Source organism: Callithrix jacchus, chromosome 4 (genome assembly GCF_049354715.1).
Source record: "Callithrix jacchus isolate 240 chromosome 4, calJac240_pri, whole genome shotgun sequence".
Classification (NCBI taxonomy): Eukaryota; Metazoa; Chordata; class Mammalia; order Primates; family Cebidae; genus Callithrix; species Callithrix jacchus.
In genome coordinates, this window is record NC_133505.1 from 59,132,978 (window position 1) to 59,154,530 (window position 21,553).

A 21,553-nucleotide genomic window follows, 5' to 3' on the forward strand; every position below is an offset into this window, starting at 1 on the left:
GGTGAAGAGTTAAGCTTGATATATGTAGTTTCATTTAATTAAAATAATTTTACATAATAGTGGGGGAGTTGAAATGAGTTAGAATGGAGTAGAAAATGTTTCTGAATTTTAACTGACACAAGAAACCATTTTTCAAACCAAAAAAATATTCTTTGGTTTTAGTGACATTTTTGCCAATTCTGAGTAATTGCATGGCTAACTAGAAGCTTCAGAATATTTAAAAAATATGCATGCTGTATGGATGGTGGGATTTCCAGAAGTTGTAACCTTGAACTTCTGTACTCACTGCTTCTTTCCCTGCTTTTTGCAATTCCTTCATATATGGGAAGATTACCATATATATGTAATCGTTTATATTTGAACGTTTGAATCTAGTGCTTAGGCAACCTACATAATTCTAAATTTTAAAGACTGCATAAATACATGCTCATAGATATTAAGGGAATTTTCAATTCCCATTTCATACATAATCATGTCATGCATTATAAAAGCACAGTGTTGGGGGAAAATCGCAAATCAAAGTCATTTATATCTAACGCCATTAGTGAGAAAACTTTAATATTAAAATGGTAAACATCAATTATTGCTATCACTGTGACAGCTTGGTAGAATGAACTTTAAAAATATGTATCTTAACTAGGCAGTTAAAATACATGTTTTGTTGCAGTTTAATTATTTGGAGCTATATCTGTTGAAAAAACTGTTCAAACAAATATACAGATATACATGTGGTTCTATGTGTACTTGTACTGCCACTATTTAAAAAAATATTTTTCTCTTTCTTCCTTCACTGTTATGTAGACTCTACTAACCTACATTCAAAACTTACTCAAGACTTCATTTCAAACATTTTGCTTTTCAAAAGGCTTCCGTAATTTATACTAGCTTACCCTAATAATTTCTTTTTTTTCTATTTCTCAGCATTTATTTATCTAACTTATCCTGCATATTTTCAAAACATATGATACTTTGTCACAATTTTGTCTTTTATTCAATAATATTAATTGTGAGTGTAAGTGTCTGTGTATGTGTTAGTGTGGTAGGTAGTTTCTTTTTCAAAAAGAAAAAATGATTCTTTCCACTCACTGTATATCAGTTAGGATTTAACCAGAGAATGTATAAGATGGATGTGTGTGTGTGGGTGTGAAAAACAAGAACTGCCTTGCATTTTCAGAGCTGGGAAAACAAATTCAAAGTCTATAGGCCAATCAGTCAGGAAAGGAAAATTATGAGCAGGATGAAACTCCACAGGTGAACTTACTTTCTCTCTGTCTCTCAAGCCTCAGCCTTACTTGTAAAGCCTCCAACAAATAACTCAGGATACTTTCATTTCCTTAAACTCAGCTGATGAAGATAAGGCCCCCAAATACATCTGCAGAACCTCTTTACAGTAACATTTAGATTAGGATTTGATTGAATAACTGGAGACTGTGGTCTAGTTATTGTGGCATATCACAAATGCCATCACACTACATTTATACTCTGATGGAGAGTCAAGAGGGCTATCAGGTGTGCATCAATGAAGCTAGTGAGTAAAAGGATAATCCAAAAACTATCTGGTACTGTCGGAATTCAAGATACAAGGTTATTAAAGTACTGAGGTTAATTTGAGAAGGTTTTAAGCGGGTCTTGAGCAAGAATTGAGTATGGCAGTTGAATCTGGAAAAGAGGTCATGGAGAATATTCCAGATTAAGAGAGAGGTATAAGTATGAGCAGATGGGTAAGCCAAAAAGGTAAAGGACAGAAATTAGATCAGGCTGATTGGCAGAAGTTATGAACTTACACTCCTTGATGGGCTAGATAGGCACTGTAAATTATCAAAGTGGGAAAACGTCTATACTAACTAGGAGTGGGGGGAACTGGGCTGACCAGGAGAGATTATACCCACCTTAAAGTCATCAAATTAAAATAAGCAGACAAAAAGCATTGTTGCAGCCAAACAAAATATACTGGGAGCATCAGCAAAAGATACCTACATAGAAAATGGTATTTAGTAGGTATGTGACCTTGGGTAAATTATTTAATTACTCTGAATCTCAGTTTTCTCATTTTTAAATTAGTGGTAATAATAGTACTTCTTTGATAGGGTAAAATACTAGTACATGAAAGTGCTTGAAAAAGGCATGGAGTATAGTAAGTGTTACTTGTTTAATTTTTTAGTAAGTGCTAGTTGTTACTGGGCTCTCCTCACCCCTCACCCCCTCCACCCTCAGGATATAGTATCTGTCTCTGTCTCTGTCTTTGTCTCTGTCTCTATCTCTATCTCCAACTAGTTTAGTAAACTATGTTAAATTGTTAGAGGTACAAATAGAAAAAAAGCTTTTTTCATTCTCACATTGTTTTCAAACATGTTCTGATATATCTTTCTGTACACTTTGTCTGTAACTTGACCAGACCCATTTCTTTCCCAGTCACTCATAGGCATTAAAGCAACTAATTTTCAGGTATTTAAAAGTTCAGTCCAATCTAAAACTTAAATTCCATTCAAATTCCCTCCCTACTCCCCTCCCTTTTTTTTCTCCTTTCCTTCCTCCCTTCCCTCCTTTCTTTCCTTCCCCTTTTTTTTCCTCCTTTCCCCTCCCTTCCCCTTCCTGTTCAGTATTTTTTTGAGTGCTTAGTTTGTGCTAAGCTCACAGGGGGTTTTAGAGGAGGACAATGTGGGGCTTCAGTGCCGGGAATACTGAGATAATGACAAATACTTGCTGTCTATCAGGATACATAGAAGGTGTATATAGATCAATACTGAGGCATCAGGGATGTCTTTCTGGATAAGGTAATGCCAACCTAAATCCTAAGTAGGCATTAGCTAAGTAGGTGAAGAGGGACAAGAAGGGTACAGAGCGAATTTTTGGCAATGGAAATAGTAGATGCAACAATAAAAAGTAGAACATGCTGTTTTCTGCGAGCTACAAGTATTTCTCTAAGGCTAGAAGAAAGTGCAGGCATTTAAAGAAGAGGTATGGAAAAAATGGGGCATTACACTTATCTTAAAAAAATTTTTTAAAAGGAGACTTAAAGTGTTTTATGTCACTATCCTGTGGCCAGGTAGGCAGTATAGCTAGAACCAGGTACTCCTTTGTCTCCTTCCTGCTTCACTGAGCGCACACCATGCCATACCCCAGGACCATCCTGCCTCTTCTTTATCAATACTAATGAGAAAGAGAGGCAAAGGAAGAGTCTGATTCCATTCATCCCTTCACTTAGAGAATCCATGTGAAAAGAGCATTTTCCTAAGTCATAGCTTTCAGAGGGAACGTTCTGCAGACAAAGCCATTCAGAGGGGAATATTTTGATTGTGTGGACACAGCTCACTTGTTTTTTTGGTCTTCTGTATTTTTTATATATTGTTTAATTCTTTTGATCATTGGATTCTTTTGTTTCTTTATACTTTTAGGAGCTTTGCTTTTTAGGTCTCCATTATTGTGAAACTGACCTCTCTGGGGGATTGGGGGCAAAATCCTTTTTCCTCACTCATTCCTTACTGGTAGTCTGTAGTGCAGAATTTTTGCAGGAGCTGTTCTCATGCTTGACTTGGACTGTGGTCTATGGGGATCTTGCTGCATTTTAGCATTTTGATTTCCATTTCTGCAGCATAATACTATTGATTCATTCAAAATCTTGTTCTCTGTATAATATTTTATATGTTGGTTATATAGTTTTTAGAGGTTTAAAATATATGGTAACAACCTAGTAATAAAAATAATGACATGCTCCATACTTGCACTTTGGTCCAAATTGCCTTTATATACTAAAGAAAAAAAAAAGCTTTATTCACAAAATAAAAATTCTTTTTGAGACTGAGTCTTGCTGTGTCACCCAGGCTGGAGTGCAGTCGTGCGATCTTGGCTCACTGCAGCCTCTGCCTCCCAGGTTCAATCAATTCTCCTGCGTCAGCCTCCTGAGTAGCTGGGATTATAGGCACATGCCACCACACCCCGCTAATTTTTGTATTTTTACTGGAGATAAGGCTTCACCCTATTGGCCAGGCTGGTCTTGGACTTCTAACTTCAAGTGATCCACCCATCTTGGCCTCCCAAAGTACTGGGATTACAGGTGTGAGCCACCGTGTTGTGTCACAAAATAGTATTTTTAAGCTGGTGAAAGAATCCAGTTTCTTGTAATATAGATGTGGTTTCAGCTGTAGAGTTTGCATATTACAGAAAAGTTGGCTTTAGCAGTTTTGGAGAGTTGTCATATTTGCAAAAGGATTTTAAATTAGAATATTCTATTATCTGTTTTGTATTTCCTATTATATTCATGGGTGAAATCTGGAGACAATATCAGGGAAACTAGAGAAAAGATCAGGACAAATGGAGTTTTATGTAATTTATTTAGATTATTATAATTTAAAAAATCACCACAACTCTTCCACTCATGATCATAAATACATTGTGAGTAATTCTGTAATGAACATGAGAGTGCAGATATCTTTTCATGATACTTATTTCATTTCCTTTTGATATTTACATCTAGAAGTGGGATGACTGTTCTATGATAGTTCTATTTCTAATTTTTTCTTCAAAATCATTCTTAATGCACTAATTTTTATAAGATCCCACACCAGACAGTAGGTAAAGGTATACACTATACCAATCGCAATGACTACTTGAGTCTTCACATTCACTTGCAAATTGGCCAGCTCTTTTATTTGCAAAAATATTTTAGACCTCTAGAGTTTAAATCTATAGAATGATAATTTTTAGGGCTTAGTATAATTATTCATTAAATATTGGGTTAACTGAATTTGTTTGAATTCAGAAGTGGTGTCAGGAAACAAAAGTTCCATTTTTGGAGTGAAGCAGCAGTAAAATAGTTATGAAACAGAGAAGAAAAAGTAGGTTGATGAAAACTATATCTGAATTGTTTTAATTTTGTAAGTCTATGTTAACTATAGTGAAAAATTCTTTAGAAAATGAAATATATTCATAGAGTAAATACAAGAAGAAAAGTATACTTACTTAAACATCCTAGAAATTTATAAACTGGGACAAGACCCATTCCCTTTGAGCCTTAGACCCTCTTCTTTAGGACTGATAAAATTCTAGATAATTTCATGGGACCCTTTCTGCCTAAAAAGTCTTAGATTTTGTGATTTCAAATTTTCTCTTCTTCAAATCAACAACCAAAGATCATTTATTTGTGTGTGTGTGTGTGCATGTGTCTGTGGTGTCTTCCTGTTAAGATCTTCTTATCCTGAAGGGAAATTGTATAGTCAAAGTATAACCCTCCAAGGAATCTGTGGAAATACTGACAGATTTAGCAGCAGGAATAAATTCTAGGGGTTCATATTGGAGTTCAGATGAAGACATTGAAAACCCCGGGGCAACTCAGAGAGATTATATTATTAAAATAATTCGGATAGAATATGAAGTATTGCAAAGCAGCATCTTCTTTGCAGAGGGACTGTTTGGAAGATATAGTGAGGAGTGTTGAGAGTCACAAGGGAGTGCTCTTTAAGATCTCTGCTAGGGACTTTGGAGGAGGGCACTGTAGAACCACGAATCAAACAGGACACGTGTGCAATGGTTATTAATTATGTACCCTCTTGAATAGTTAGGAGAAGCTTAATCTAAATCCTATATTTCAACTAGAATAAATGCTTTTGTTTGAGGCATAGTTGTGGTACACTCCCATGGTACTCAGCATGGAGCACATACTAGGTGCCCAATAGCTACTTGTGGAGTGATGATATGAATGACTGCTGGAAAGCAATCAAGGGGGCCACATGTCTTGACCAGCAGCAGTGAGAAATAAGAGGGAAGTGGAAAGACAGTGAGGAGAAGGGCTGGACTATTAATTTTAGGCTCTGAACAGATACAGTGTCTATGAAACAAACAATTTTGTTAGTGAAAAGCCAACCTGAGAAGAATCAGAGTGTGTCTTTGTGCCGTACAGGTAGCTGATATCGGCAGCAGCTGCCTTCCATCTAATGGGCAAGTCAGAAAACTAGAAGAAACAGTTCAAGTCTGAGGTTATTTGCTTTACGCTTCTTATGAGCTGACAGTTCATTCATATTTGAATCAGAGACTCAAGTAACAAACGTGGATAATTTTTTAAAAGAAGATACATGTTATTGGGTTATTGGATTTCTAGTGAATCAGAACAAACCTGAAAGGCACTGTCTTAATACCAATGATCCAATTAGACATTGAGCATTGCAAAAGAGCTTAGCTGTTATAGATCACTAGGAAGGATTCCTTGAAATGAACAGAAATGGAATGGTATTGGTCTTCATGTGGCTTGTTGTTTCTGAATGCTTTGTCCTTGCTCCCTAGGACCAAGTGTTATATGCCTTTTCCACTGTGTGGTTATTCAGAAATGATTTTCCTACCAAGTCAATAATAGACAAAGTAATCACAGAATATTCTGTTCTTGTTGAACTAATGTTTTTCAAAGGCACAACAATCAAAAGTGGTGGAAATTAGAAACATTGAAACAAGTATCATGGGACTTTTCAATCTTCTGGAATTCTAGTCTATTGTGTTTGAAATAATAGTTCCTAGAACATAGTAAGTACTTAATAAATATTTGTTAAATGATTGAATGAGTGCTTTCCTCCAACTGTATTGTTTTAAAAAGCTTAATAATTCTCCCCCACATTTAAAAACTGGAAAGCCCTTATTTCTACAACATGAGTAAAGGATTTGAGTATCTATGGAGGGCTTGTCTATGCCGCGTGCCAGGAACTTTGCGAAGAGCTTTATATTATATCCATTAGTTCCTACAACAACACTGTGAGACAGGTATTTTCATCATACTTTACAAAAGAAAAAATAAAGCTCTGCATGATCAAATAGCACAGAGTCCTAGAACGATGGGCTCAGGATTTCCTTTTGAGTTACAGAATTTACATCTCTGATGAACTGGTTCTCTGGGAATCAAACCCAGGCCACACAATGAAAGTGCAGAACCTTAACCATAAGACTACAGCATGGAGTAGTAGAATGATGATTTAGCTTGTTTGCCCTGGAGGGCTGCTTCCATTTACATTGCAGTTCCCTATTTTTCTTTATTGCATCCATTTGAATTAAGATGGAAAACAATAGAAACGTCTCCATTTTCTCTTTCAGGAACTTCCTTCATTATTCTCATTTCTAAAAGTCATTTTGGTAAAAGTTGTACAAGTACTTATCATAGTTTTAGAGAAAGCATGAGTCCAGGACTGAGACCAGGTTCATGAAATTAAGTGATGCTTCTAGTTTTCACTGGAAATGAAATGCTTTCCACTTTTCATATTATCTTTTTGACATTTAAATCAACTTGTTGAGATGCAAGAATATAGACGCTAGAGCCACACTGCTGTGATTTGAATTGCAACTCTTCCACTTATTGGCTGGTGACCTTCAGAGTTACTTTACCTCTGTTTCTCAGTCTCCTTCTTTGTAGGATGGGGATAATCATAGAAACACATGGGACTGTTATGAGTATTGAATAAGTTAAATTTCATAAAGCACCTAGAATATCATCTGACAAAGAGTGAGCTCTATATAATATTTGTCAAATAATTACATAAAATTTTCTGTTCCTTAAAAAAAACTCCTTCATGCAAACTAATCTCAAAATTTCATTTGTTTTCTGTTCTTAGAGTTGAAAGTAAGATAGAATCAGACTTCAAATGAAGACCCTGTATGCTCTTAACATAAAATAATTAAAATATTTGATTATCTGTATGTCTTATTGTTTTGTTTGCCTAATAAAAAAATTGAGACAGAGATAATTTATTCTTTTGAGTGAGTTTATAACCCATCTACTTGCAGATAAGCATCACAGTGACCAGTACCAATATTTAATTTTACTGAATATGGATTAGGAGGTAGGGATTTGGCAAGAGGAAAAGCATTGGACAACATTGAATCACAAAAAATAGTCTCTGAATTTTCAACTATTTACCAAATGGGTTACAATGACATTGTTGACATGATAATTTCCACTGAAAATTATGTTTTATAAAACTCGAATTTATGCATGATAAGCAGTTACATTTTCTAGATGACTGAATTCCAAATCAGTGAAGAAATGACTGAAAGGACTGAGTTGATACCTAGATACCTGGGCAAGATATTAAGAAATATATTATTTCCAACCCTCTTCTCCAATGCACAGTCTAGGGATAGCATTTATCCAGAATCTGTTCCTTGGGCAGATTTAGATTTTGTACATTTTAGAAAATATGTAGGGCCCGGGCGCGGTGGCTCACGCCTATAATCCCAGCACTTTGGGAGGCCGAGACAGGTGAATCACTAGGTCAAGAGATTGAGACCATCCTGGTCAACATGGTGAAACCCCGTCTCTACTAAAAATACAAAAAATCAGCTGGGCATGGTGGCGCTGCCTGTAATCCCAGCTACTCAGGAGGCTGAGGCAGGAGAATTGCCTGAACCCAGGAGGCAGAGGTTGCGGTGAGCCGAGATCACACCATTGCACTCCAGCCTGGGTAACAAGAGCAAAACTCCGTCTCATAAATAAATAAATAAATGAAAATGTGTAGAAGATAGACAAGATGGGGGCAAAGGACATGGACATTGTCTGGGCTTAATTATCTGTTTTACCTCTTTGGAATTCAGGCTCCTGTGTTTTGTGGTCATCATGTCGTATCATTTAAAATAGTCTGACTTTTTTTCAGTGTTCCATTGAGGGCTAGAGACACTCCACAACAAGAGTACATATGTGGAAGAATCCGCTATCGGCTGTGCGCACAACCAGAATCGTGTCGAGTTTGGCGGTGAGAGACCCGGCAATGGATCGATCACTGCGTTCAGTGTTCTTGGGGAACATTCCGTATGAGGCAACTGAGGAGCAGTTAAAGGACATTTTCTTGGAGGTTGGTTCTGTTGTCAGTTTCAGGCTAGTATACGATAGAGAGACGGGAAAACCCGAGGGCTATGGCTTCTGCGAATACCAAGACCAGGAGACCGCGCTTAGTGCCATGTGGAACCTCAATGGGCGGGAGTTCAGTGGGAGAGTGCTTCGGGTGGACAATGCTGCCAGTGAAAAGAATAAGGAGGAGTTAAAGAGCCTCGGTCCTGCAGCACCCATTATTGACTCACCCTATGGGGATCCCATCGATCCAGAAGATGCCCCTGAATCGATTACCAGAGCAGTAGCCAGTCTCCCCCCAGAGCAAATGTTTGAGCTCATGAAGCAGATGAAGCTCTGTGTCCAAAATAGCTACCAGGAGGCTCTAAACATGTTACTTCAAAATCCGCAACTGGCTTATGCCCTGTGGCAGGCACAAGTAGTGATGAGAATCATGGATCCAGAGATTGCTCTGAAAATTCTGCATCGGAAGATACATGTCACACCATTGATCCTGGGCAAATCTCAGTCTGTGTCTGTCTCTGTCTCTGGCCCTGGTCCTGGCCCTGGCCCTGGGCTCTGCCCAGGTCCTAATGTTCTGCTAAACCAGCAGAATCCTCCAGCCGCTCAGCCTCAGCATTTGGCTAGAAGACCTGTGAAGGACATTCCTCCTCTAATGCAGACTCCTATCCAGGGTGGAATTCCAGCTCCAGGGCCCATACCAGCTGCAGTTCCTGGACCTGGTCCTGGTTCCTTAACTCCTGGAGGAGCAATGCAGCCCCAAGTTGGAATGCCAGGGGTTGGCTTAGTGCCTTTAGAGCGAGGACAAGTACAGATGTCAAATCCTCGTGGACCCATGACTCCTGCTGGCCTTCCTCCTCGAGGACTGTTAGGAGATGCTCCAAATGACCCACGGGGAGGGACTTTGCTTTCAGTCACGGGAGAAGTGGAGCCCAGAAGTTATCTGGGCCCACCCCATCAGGGTCCCCCCATGCATCATGTTTCTGGTCATGACACACTTCCGCCCTTCCTCACATGAGATGAGGGGAGCGCCATTAGGAGATCCCAGACTGCTAATTGGAGAGCCCAGAGGCCCCATGATAGATCAAAGGGGTCTACCCATGGATGGCAGAGGTAATAGAGACTCTCGAGCGATGGAGACTCACGCCATGGAAACTGAGGTCTTAGAGACACATGTGATGGAGAGGAGAGGAATGGAGACCTGTGTGATGGAAACCAGAGGGATGGAAGCAAGAGGCATGGATGCAAGAGGACTGGAGATGAGGGGCCTTGTCCCCAGTTCAAGAGGCCCTATTATTGGTGGAATTCAGGGTCCTGGTCCCATTAATATAGGGGCAGGTGGCCCTCAGGGATCCAGACAGGTCCCAGGCATTTCAGGGGTGGCAAATCCTGGAGCTGGTATGCAGGGTACAGGCATACAAGGAGCAGTCAGGCAGGGAGCAGGCACACAAGGAGGAAGGATGCAGGGGGCAGGCATACAAGGAGTGGGAATACAAGGAGCAGGCATACAGGGGGCAAGCAAGGTGAAAGCCAGCCTAGCAGTTTTAGTCCTGGGCAGAGCCAGGTCACTCTACAGGATCAGAAAAGGCAACTTTGATCATGCAGGTTCTTCAACTGACTGCAGATCAGATTGCCATGCTGCCCCCTGAGCAAAGGCAGAGTATCTTGATTTTAAAGGAGCAAATCCAGAAATCTACTGGAGCTTCTTGAAAGGTTTTAGAAAATTCTTAGCTGTAGTCTGAAAATGTATTCTGTAGCATTGAGAATGGTTGCAAAAAGCTGACTTCTGCATCCTGACACCTGGATTAGGCTTTCCCTCCTCCTAGAACCTAATCTTTTGTTGTTGTTATTGTTGTTGTTCTTTTTATTTCTATTTTTCTATTTTTAATTGAGGGTGGGGGAAGGAAGGGGGGTTCTGTTCACTTTGAGTTACTGTAAAATAACTGAACATAATGATACTATGCCAAATAAGATTAGAAAGAATAAGCAGCAATATTAAAATGTCTACAATATGTTAACTACATTTGTTAATGTGGAGTAAAATCTTTTGAAAAATGCTCTTAAAGACTAGAAGTTGACCTGTTAAGACGTTAATGTACTAAGATAGTTTTAAGATATTTGGTTGTATAACAAAATATAAAGACGTTTACCAAAAAAAAAAAAAGAAAAAAGAGTACATATGTTTGGACAGACGTAGTGGCTTAAGCCTGTAATCTGAGCACTTTGGGAGGCTAATGGAGGGCAGATCACAAGGTCAGAAGTTCGAGACCAGCCTGACCAACATGATGAAACCTCGTCTCTACTAAAACAAAAAGAAAAAAATACAAAAATTATCTGGGCATGGTGGTGCGAGCCTGTAATCCCAGCTACTCAGGAGGCTGAGGCAGGAGAATTGCTTTACCCCAGGAGGTGGAGGTTGCAGTGAGCCAAGATCGCACTGTGCTGCACTCCAGCCTGGGCTACAAGAGTGAAACTCTGTCTTGGAAAAAAAAACAAAGAGAGAGTACACATGTTTACTTTTAGGAGGTACTTTGCTAAGTGGTCCAGGAAGATTTCCAAGTATACAGATCAAACGGTGATGTCAGGATATTTAGCATTCAGAGAGAAAGAAAAGGATGTTAATATTGAGATACTTCTGGCCTAGATTTCCTGCCTGCCAGTGGTGACTATCACTATCAAATATAGACATTGCAGCATCAATCTGTGCTTTCTCTTTTGCCCATTTGGTGCTCCAATGAACACCTGATTCCTTTAAGTATGAATTTTCAGTATTTAAACTACTTTATCTGTCAGAAAGCCAAATATATTTTATGTTTTACCAACTCATACTGGGGTCAGATTATTAACTAAATCAGATAAAATTATTAAAACATATATTTTTCCTATGGAAGAGTTGGTGTTTTTTTAATGTAAATGTTGAAAAGATAGGAATTGGGTTCCATATTCTTCTGGTAAGTCACTGCATATTCTTGGAAAAATCACTAAATTTCTCTGGGCTTCAGAATTTTTATTTCAGAATAGTGGAGAGTATGCCATTTCTTGGCCACTTGCATATTATTAGAATGACCTAGGAAATCTTATCTAAAAATGTTGTTTAAAGACTGGGTAGGTTAAAGTTTTGAACATTACAATAATAAAAAGTGTATCTAGTTTATTTTAAAATTCATTTTGAGAATATTGGAGTTGACACTGATGTTAGGGATCTTGTTGTAGTCTCTGCCTCTTCCAATTAAAGATGAGGAAACTCATGACTTGCCTTCTATATGTAGCAGAAGCAAAACTAGAACCCAGGTCTCCTGATAGAGCCATACACAACCTCAGAAAGGGCGCTGCTTAAAATTCTGCCTCAGAAAGGGCATTGCTTAAAATATTTGATTTGGGCTTTAAAAATGTCATGGTGAAATCTGGAAGCAAGCCAGTTGCTTTATGCTTTTTATTCTTTTTGGTTTGAATTATTAGCTCTAATTCTGCACAGGTCACCGTGCAGAGGGGGCTATTGGAAGACAGCAAGATTCATGGGTTTTAGAACTTATGCTGCAATAAAGTAATGTAAGAAGAGGACGGGCTTTGGGGGCACATGATGACAAATGTAATACATCACAACACAAACTTCTCTCAGCTCCAGCAGCAATATGTGAGATGACCAAAGCCTGTAAAATTAAACATAACAGGAAAAATGTCTGACAGGAAGTTCCTCCAGAGTGATCCAGCTCTCACCAACTCCCAATTTACTTGCAATATTAACCCTCAGTGAATAAGAAAGGAAGAAACCATAATATATTATTGTTGGTAAAACAACAATAAGGGCATCCTTCATGTAAACTGGACAATAAAGCAATTTGCATATTTGGTAGCAAGTTTAAAAGCTCTTCTAAGACAAATATATATATTTGCATTCTCTACTTCGCACTCCTATAGAATCTCAGTTTATCATAGCATAATCACAATGCCTTGTAAATTGCTAGTTTACTTGTCTGTCTCCAGCAGAAGGCTTTAAGTTCAGTGGCCCCTAATTTCATCTGGTGCCTGCTAAATATTTGCTGAAGTAATGAATGAATGAATGACAGACACATCCTTCTCTTAGTCTGTAGTTTAATTATAGCCCAAAAGATAAGATTAAGATAGAAAATACTGACATGATGATGTATAAAATGAATTATCTGCTTCAATTAATTAATAAAATAACTAGTATTTTTGAGCATCTGATAAACTAATGTTAAGCAATTTTTATGTTACTTTTTCTGGTAGCATGTTTTGAAGGCTCCCACTCCATAACTCCTTTTTCCAAGATTTATAAGTGCTTATAATACTACAGAGCAGATAGAAGCTGCTCTATAATCCTAACAGGGGATTGACATCTTTTAAATCTCAGACCCTGAATTATGGCCTCAAATGAAATTTCATCAAGGTGGGTTTGGTTAATCTCAGAAACTACAGTGATTACACACTATGAAGGCCTTGTTGAGTGATGACAGAAAGACTGAAATTATGGGGGAAAAAAATGAAGGACGACTAGTTTGCCAAAGCAAATCGTCATGGGCTCTGGTACATCAGAAAGGTGAAGTTGAGGGAGGGTGCTGGGGAGTATGGTAGGGGCAAGGTCTTTGATCTATAGAACCCAGGCTATGATCCCAAAGAAATAAAATTAAACACCCAAAACTTAATTTTCATGACAGTGTGTAACCCTCTGTAATAGCTAATCATTCAAAGAATGAAGTCCTTTGAAGTATTAAAACCAGGGCAATCCTTTCCACCCTCCTACCCCATCTAAGGAATAGGCCAATAAACTAAAATCAATGGTTTGGAGCTCTCTTTCATTCTGAAACAATACAGCATCTTTACAGTAATTTGAATAGGAATTAAACACTAAGATAGTAGCAGAAAAGATAGGTTGTATCCTATCAACTCTGTATTATTTTCAGCATTGCACAGACTCTTTTATATCATGCTGTGATACAACTTAACAAGTTTTTCAATTTTATTTTATATTTACTGCCCGCCCCCTTTGGATTACATAAATACCAAAATGAATACATATTTTCTAGCCCTACTCTTGTTTTTTTCCCCTTTAATACTGCAGCTAATGAGGCAAAAGACAATCCCACTGATCCAAACACAGCAATTTGGCAACTTTTATTTCCCTAGTTCAGCCGATTTTGTTATTCTCATACATTTTTATAATTGCAATTTTTCAAGTACCAAGTTAATATAGGTAGAAAAAAAGCTAGTTTGAATCTGAACCTGGTGCTAGAGGTCACAGGAAGATTATGTAATGGGAATGAGAACCTATGCAAAGTATTTAATAGCAGAGCATTTCTAGTAGAGTTCAAGAACATAAAAGTGAAACTACAAGCCCAAAACATTTGCAATTACTGACAAAACTGTGCCTTGACAGATAATGCCAGGGAATAGCTCAAGCAGAGGAGAGAGTTGCTAAAATGGCAATGAACAGTGTACATCTTGATTCTGTAACAACTGATTTCTTGTGTTTTAATTTCTTGCCGTAATGCTTTTCCTTGAAAACTTGCAGAATAGGTAGTTAAGACAAAGAAAAAAATTTCAATGCTTGTGCAATGGATATTACAGAGATTATCAGTTCTTTTCCAAGCAAACTCTAAAAATCTTAGTTCAGAAGCTTAAATGTGGACCGAGGGACTGTGTCCTGTTTCTCCCTGCTGGGTTCATTTAGGCTAAATCCCAGGCTGTCCTGTGTTTTAGTTGGAGACTCTCACAGTGGGGGTGATTGGACTTTCTCTGCCCTAGGCACAACATATGCTACTTCCCATCCCTTTTATAGGCATTAGTTCTGCAGACAGCACTGGTCAAATGTACATTATTCACAATCCCTTTAATGCAAATATGCAAGGCTGAGGGAGAAAATATGTCACAAAGAGGCAGTCATCCATTTCTCTTCTGATTTCTTTCTTCATAGGCTCCCTTTTATATGTTTGATTTTACAGTAAACACAGGATAAAAATCAAGAAATATGTAGCATCCAGTGTGAGAACCATAAAAGAACTTCCTAAAAAGTCCCTCAAATGCCTTTTGTTAAATGCTAGTAACTAGAACCCTATAAATTGTTTTGTTTTTATTGTTGTTCCTTTTTTTCTCTGTGACTGTGTTTTTTTTTTTTAATAATTAAATGGAATCCCTTCATGTACTCTGACACTGTCACATTTGTAAGAAACAGAAAAGAAATCAAAGGGTGGAACTATATTTAATCTGTTAAATGAAAATAAAACACGCAATTAGTTTTGTACTGCAAAAATTAGCTTTTGCCACATTTTCAACCTCTATTTAAATAACTTTGATTTCTCAATAACAAAGCATCTGATCTGTGGCAGAACATTTCTAAGACAGATTTGCAAATGTATATTACACAGGCATGCATTTTATTTATTTGAGCGGCGATTATGTGGTATTTGTCTGTCTAAACCATGGAGATACAACTTACTTTACCAGTAGTGAACCTGAGTTTCACAAAATCATGTGCAAAATATGGAAAGACTCCTGGATTTCTGATACCCTATTTCTGAGAAGTTAAGCACTTCTGTTTTGTTTTAAAGTGTATCCGGTGAATTTCTTTATATACAACTACTTGTCACACAAGAGAACATACTAAGCCTGGCTTTACATTAAGCACATGAAACTTCTATGTGTGGAATGAAAAACTAAAATGTAACCATCTGCACATGATATTTAGAGGTGCATAAAATTGTGCCAGGGACCCTCAGAAGCCCATATACATGAACAGCAATACAGAATTAAAAAAATATATATGCAGAGTAATACAACATTTGGAAGACATTGTACTACTTAATATAATTAAAATGTTAAGCAAATCCTATGTTAGTCTAAGGTACAAGTGGAGCAAACATTTGCCAAATGAAGGAAACAATATGCTTTTATGGTGACTCAATTCCATTAATTTAATGATCTATGTCAATGTGCTTAGATATGTAATGCACTTTTCTGTCTTTTAAAAAGCGTCAGCGTCACTCTTATTCACTTTATGCTTTCTTTCTTTCTTTCTTTCTTTTTTTTTTTTTTTTTTTTTTTTGAGACAGAGTTTCGCTTGTTACCCAGGCTGGAGTGCGATGGCGTGATCTAGGCTCACCGCAACCTCTGCCTCCCGGGTTCAGGCACTTCTCCTGCCTCAGCCTCCTGAGTAGCTGGGATTACAAGCACGCGCTACCATGCCCAGCTAATTTTTTGTATTTTTAGTAGAGACGGGGTTTCACCAAGTTGACCAGGATGGTCTCGATCTCTTGACTTCGTGATCCACCTGCCTTGGCCTCCCAAAGTGCTGGGATTACAGGCTTGAGCCAACACGCCTGGACTATGCTTGCTTTCTTATTGTCGTGTTTAGGATTAACTCAGGAAGCAGGGAAAATAAAAGTCAAATGAAGTGTCAGGTCACCCATTTTTTTTTTCTTACCATGTCATTTTAATGTAGTCTTAAACTCAGATAATTATATTAAGAATGTTACTTTTTCCCCTTGTCCTAAAATGATCTTTTAACTAAAACAGCCAATTACCCAATAGATGGAGGAGGTCTCTTCCACTATTTGTGCCTAGTGATTTACATGGACACCTATTAATGCTAATGGAAGATATGTCCGTAAATCTCTTCACTCCAAAAGGATAATGGCCTTCTATTAGTCTCCTATAAAAGGAGAATAAGCAAAGTCTGTCTTTATAAATGATACAGATAGTGAATTACTTAAGGGAGATTTACAGTACATGTAATTAAATAGTTTTAACCATTTTAGGAGCATTCTGTGTACATTGTTGTAAATTTCAAATATATCAGATATGTCTTTGACTCTGCATAAACTGCCAAAAGTAATCCAGGGGACTATTATTATTAATTAAATACCTGTGTTTTTAGAGGCAAATATATTGTGATAGTGAAAATAGATGTCTTGTTGTTTCTAAGAAAAATAAGACATAAAACCTTTTAAATTTAATAAACAGTTAATTTTAAAACATTATCATGTGCCTTATTCTGAAAAAAGAAGCAAAAGGGTTATTTTATTTCATTTTTAAAGAGAAGTGACATGCACATTTATTAATGGGGTCTGGGGTGGGAAAATCACAGAGTAATTATCTCACTGACATGATAGGGGTACAGTTAGTAACATACCAAAAATGTTATTGTGAATTTGATGTATCAATTTTCATTAAAATTGAAAAAGAATTTTTAAAAACCTAGATTTTGAAATAAGAATGAAATGTCTTCATTTCAGTGATAACATGGCCAACACTGGAAGTGGGATTCTACATTATTGAGTTGTAAAAGTGGAGGAGGAATGTGTGAAGTGTTATCCTGAAGAGTCACCTAATAGTCCCCTAAATTAATTCCTGGGGCCTAGGAAAGATAATGGTGTTAGAGCAGTTTGCCAGACACCTACACAATGGTAACATTAACCTTTGTCAAACTGAAGTAAATGAAATTTGTTTCTGCATCAACTCCCCATGTATATACTAATTTCTCCTTTCCTTGCTGTCCTTTTGCTTCTTTAGACATTTACATCTCACCCTTCCTAAAAAAGTTTGTTTAAAAACTGGTATTTCAAATTAGTCATTTAAATCTTATTGAAAATGCATTAATGTATATACTACCTCTAGGGCTATTTGCATTTTAAATCTCTTCTCTAGAAGTTCTCTTAGACTCCATATTAAAGGACTCAGATATATAGGCAAATTTCTTGAAATCATATTAATATGATACTGTCGGGATTGGCTTTGGCTTACAGCCTGACCTGAACTTTGCTTGAGAGCATAGGGAATAGGAATGTTAAAGAGAATTCGCGAACCCTTGAAACATGCTAAATGTTTGCTATTTGGGGATTTACAAGTCTACAATTACATAGATGTGGTTGTCTAAGCCTGAATTTCAGTGTCCATGATTGCTTCCATTTCAGTTCACATAAACCCTTGTTATCAATATTCAGAATTAGTGCTAGTTAATTGATTTGGGTCCTAAAATTAAAATACATGAGATAAGATTAAGAGATTCTATTTACTGGAACAAAACAGAGGCTTTGGAATTAATGCCACACATGCACAATCATCTGACCTTTGACAAACCTGACAAAAACAAGCAATGGGGAAAGGATTCCCTATTTAATAAATGGTGTTGGAAAAACTGGCTAGCCATATGCAGAAAGCTGAAACTGGATCCCTTCCTTACACCTTATACACAAATTAACTCCAGATGGATTAAAGATTTAAACATAAGACTTAACACCATAAAAACCCTAGAAGAAAACCTAGACAATACCATTCAGGGCATAGGCATAGGCAAGGACTTAATAACTAAAACACCAAAAGCAATGGCAACAAAAGCCAAAATAGACAAACGGGATCTAATTAAGAGCTTCTGCACAGCAAAAGAAGCAATCATTAGAGTGAACCAGCAACAAACACAATGGGAAAAAATTTTTGCAAGCTACCCATCTGACAAATGGCTAATATCCAGAATCTACAAAGAACTGAAACAAATATACAAGAAAAAAACAAACCCATTAAAAAGTGGGTGAAAGATATGAACAGACACTTTTTACAAGAAGACATTTATGCAGCCAACAGACATATGAAAAAAACCTCATCATCACTGGTCATTAGAGAAATGCAAATCAAAACCACACTGAGATACCATATCATGTCAGTTAGAATTGTGATCATTAAAAAATCTGGAGACAACAGATGCTGGAGAGGATGTGGAGAAGTAGGAACACTTTTACACTGTTGATGGGAGTGTAAATTAGTTCAACTATTTTAGAAGGCAGTGTGGCAATTAGTAAAGGATCTAGAAATAGAAATACCATTTGACCCAGCAATCCCATTACTGGGTATATACCCAAAGGATTATAAAACATTCTATTATAAAGGCACATGCACACATATATTCATTACAGTACTGTTTACAATAGCAAAGACCTGGAACCAACCCAAATGCCCATCAAAGATAGACTGGATAAGGAAAACGTGGCACATATATGCCATGGAACATTATGCAGCCATAAAAAAGGATGAGTTCATGTCCTTTGCAGGGACATGTATGAAGCTGGAAAGCATCATTCTCAGCAAACTGACACAAGAACAGAAAACCAAACACTGCATGTTCTCACTCACAAGTGGGTGTTGAACAATGAGATCACATGGACACAGGGAGGGGAACGTCACACACTGGGGTCTGCGTGGGGGGCTAGGGGAGGGATAGCAGAAAGTGGGGAGATCGGGGAGGAAAAACATTAGGATAAATATCTAATGTAGGTGATGGGGAGAGGGAGGCAGAAAACCACTATGGCATGTGTATACCTATGTAACGATCCTGCCAGATCTGCACATCTACCCCAGAACTTAAAAAAAAAAAGATATTCTATTTTATTTACTACATACAATCTTTTAACTCTTTCTCAAAAATAGGGTTATTCCTATTATCTATTTCTTCTTGAGTACATTTTGGTGCTTTGTATTTTTCATTTAATCTGAATTATTCAGTGTTTGGTCTAAAATTGTTCATAATGATCATTTATTGTTGCTTTAATGTATGTAGAACATTTAGTGTTTTTTCTGATATTGATCATTTATGTTTCTTCTATTTTAACCTGGAAATATAATAAATCTGGCTAGAGATTTAGAAAATTTAGTAATTTTTTTGAAGAAATTGATTTTGGTATATTATATTTTTATATTATTATCTTTTCTGTTTTTGTTTTCTCCTCTTACCTTTTATCATTTTCTTCCTTCAATTATTTTAGATTTAATTCTCTCTTTAAAATTTCTAAAGATGAATTAATTTTGATAATCAGTTTAGATTATTAGTATGAGAACACCCCCCCTTTTTTTAAATTGTACTTTAGGTTCTGGGGTACATGTGCAGATCATGCAGGATTGTTGCGTAGGTACACACATGGCAATGTGGTTTGCTGCCTACAACCCTCTGTCACCTACATCTGGCATTTCTCCCCATTTTATCCCTCCCTGATACCCCTCCCTGCTGTCCCTCCCTTGGCCCCCACCAGCAGACCCCAGTGTGTGATGCTCCCCTCCCTGTGTCCATGCGTTCTCATTGTTCATCACCCACCTATGAGTGAGAACATGCTGTGTTTGATTTTCTGGAGAACCCCTTTTTCTAATATAATCATTTTAAAGCTCTCAGTTTCTCTCTAAGCTCTTCTTAGGCTGCATATAACAAAATTTTAAATTATGTTTTTATTTTCCTTGGCTTTAAAACATTTTCAATTTCTTATTGCATTTTTTTCTTTGGTATAATTTTTTTCTTGAAAATAATGCTTTTTTTTTTCCTCTGATTGCTCTTAAGTTTTCTATTTGTCACTGATGTTCAGCAAATTGAGCATAAAAGTCTTGGTGTAGTTTCCTTTTTGTTTATTCTGCTTGGGGTTTGTTGAAATTCTTAGATTTATGGGTTTATAGATTTGGAAAATTTGGAAAATTATATATATATTTTTTGTCTCTTCTCTGGTCTCTTATTTTGGAACCCTAAATTACTTGTAAGTTTGAAAGGTGTTGTCATGCAATCGCTCACTGATACTCTCTTCATTTTCCTATTCTTCCAGTCTTTTATTTATTATTTTTTGCTCTTTATTTTTTGTCTTTGACATTTCTAGTTCTATATTTTCGAGTTCATTGATTTATACTTCTTCTATGTTTAATCAGCAGATAATTTCTTCCAGTGTATTTTTCCCTTCAGAGATGATATTTTCCAGTTCTATAAGTGCCATTGGGTTTTTAAAAAATATTTTGCATTACTTTTTATATTAATAGTTTCTAAGACTTTTTAGAACATATATGTTTAAAAACATATATTTTAGAATATATATATACAGATACCTATAATGTATACATAATATTTTATATATGTATGTATCAGTCATAACATCTTTTCCTGATAATTCTACTGTCTGTGTAATCTCTAAGTCTATTTCTGTTTATTGATTATTCTATAATTTATGTATAATCTTTTCCTGCTCTTTTGTTTGGTAAATTTTGATTGGATGTTGCATGTTGTGCATTTTATATTTTTGGGTGCTGTAATTTTTTTTTTTTTTTTTTTGAGACGGATTTTCACTCTTGTTACCCAGGTTGGAGTGCAATGGCGCGATCTCGGCTCACCATAACCTCCGCCTCCTGGGTTCAGGCAATTCTCCTGCCTCAGCCTCCTGAGTAGCTGGGATTACAGGCACACACCACCATGCCCAGCTAATTTTTTGTATTTTTAGTAGAGATGGTTTTTTTTTTTTTGTATTCCTTTAGATAAAGTTGGACGTTTTTCTGGCATGTGGATATATTACTTGGAAATGGTTCATTCTGTTGGAGGCTGGCTTTTACATTTAATTTATTTTTATTCTTATTTTTTTTGAGACAGAATTGCACTCTTGTCACACTGGCTGGATTGCAGTGGTGCAATCTCAGCTTACTGTAACCTTCACTTCCCAGGTTCAAGCTATTTTCCTGCCTCAGCCTCCTGAGTAGCTGGGATCACAGGTGCATGCCACTATGCCTGGCTAATTTTTGTTTAAAAACAAAATTTCCTCCTTTGGCAATCCTTTCAAGGAATGTTTTTAGTAGAGATAGGGCTTCACCATGTTGGCAAGGTTGGTCTTGAACTCCTGACCTCAAGTGATCCACCTGCCTTGTCCTCCCAAATCACTGAGATTGCAGGTATGAGCCTCCACACCTGGCCCTTTAAAAAAATTTTTTTTT

General features: G+C 37.1%; 1 pseudogene across 1 annotated transcript in view; it reads left to right on the top strand.

Annotated features, from left to right (window-relative positions):
• Nucleotides 1-18,996, top strand: part of LOC100397369 (cleavage stimulation factor subunit 2 tau variant-like) — a 45,588-nt pseudogene extending 26,592 nt beyond the window's left edge. The window contains exon 7 of the transcript XR_013534819.1: nucleotides 8,625-18,996. The product of XR_013534819.1 is annotated as a cleavage stimulation factor subunit 2 tau variant-like (transcript). The remainder of the gene's footprint in view (nucleotides 1-8,624) is intronic.
• Nucleotides 18,997-21,553: the final 2,557 nt, after the last annotated feature.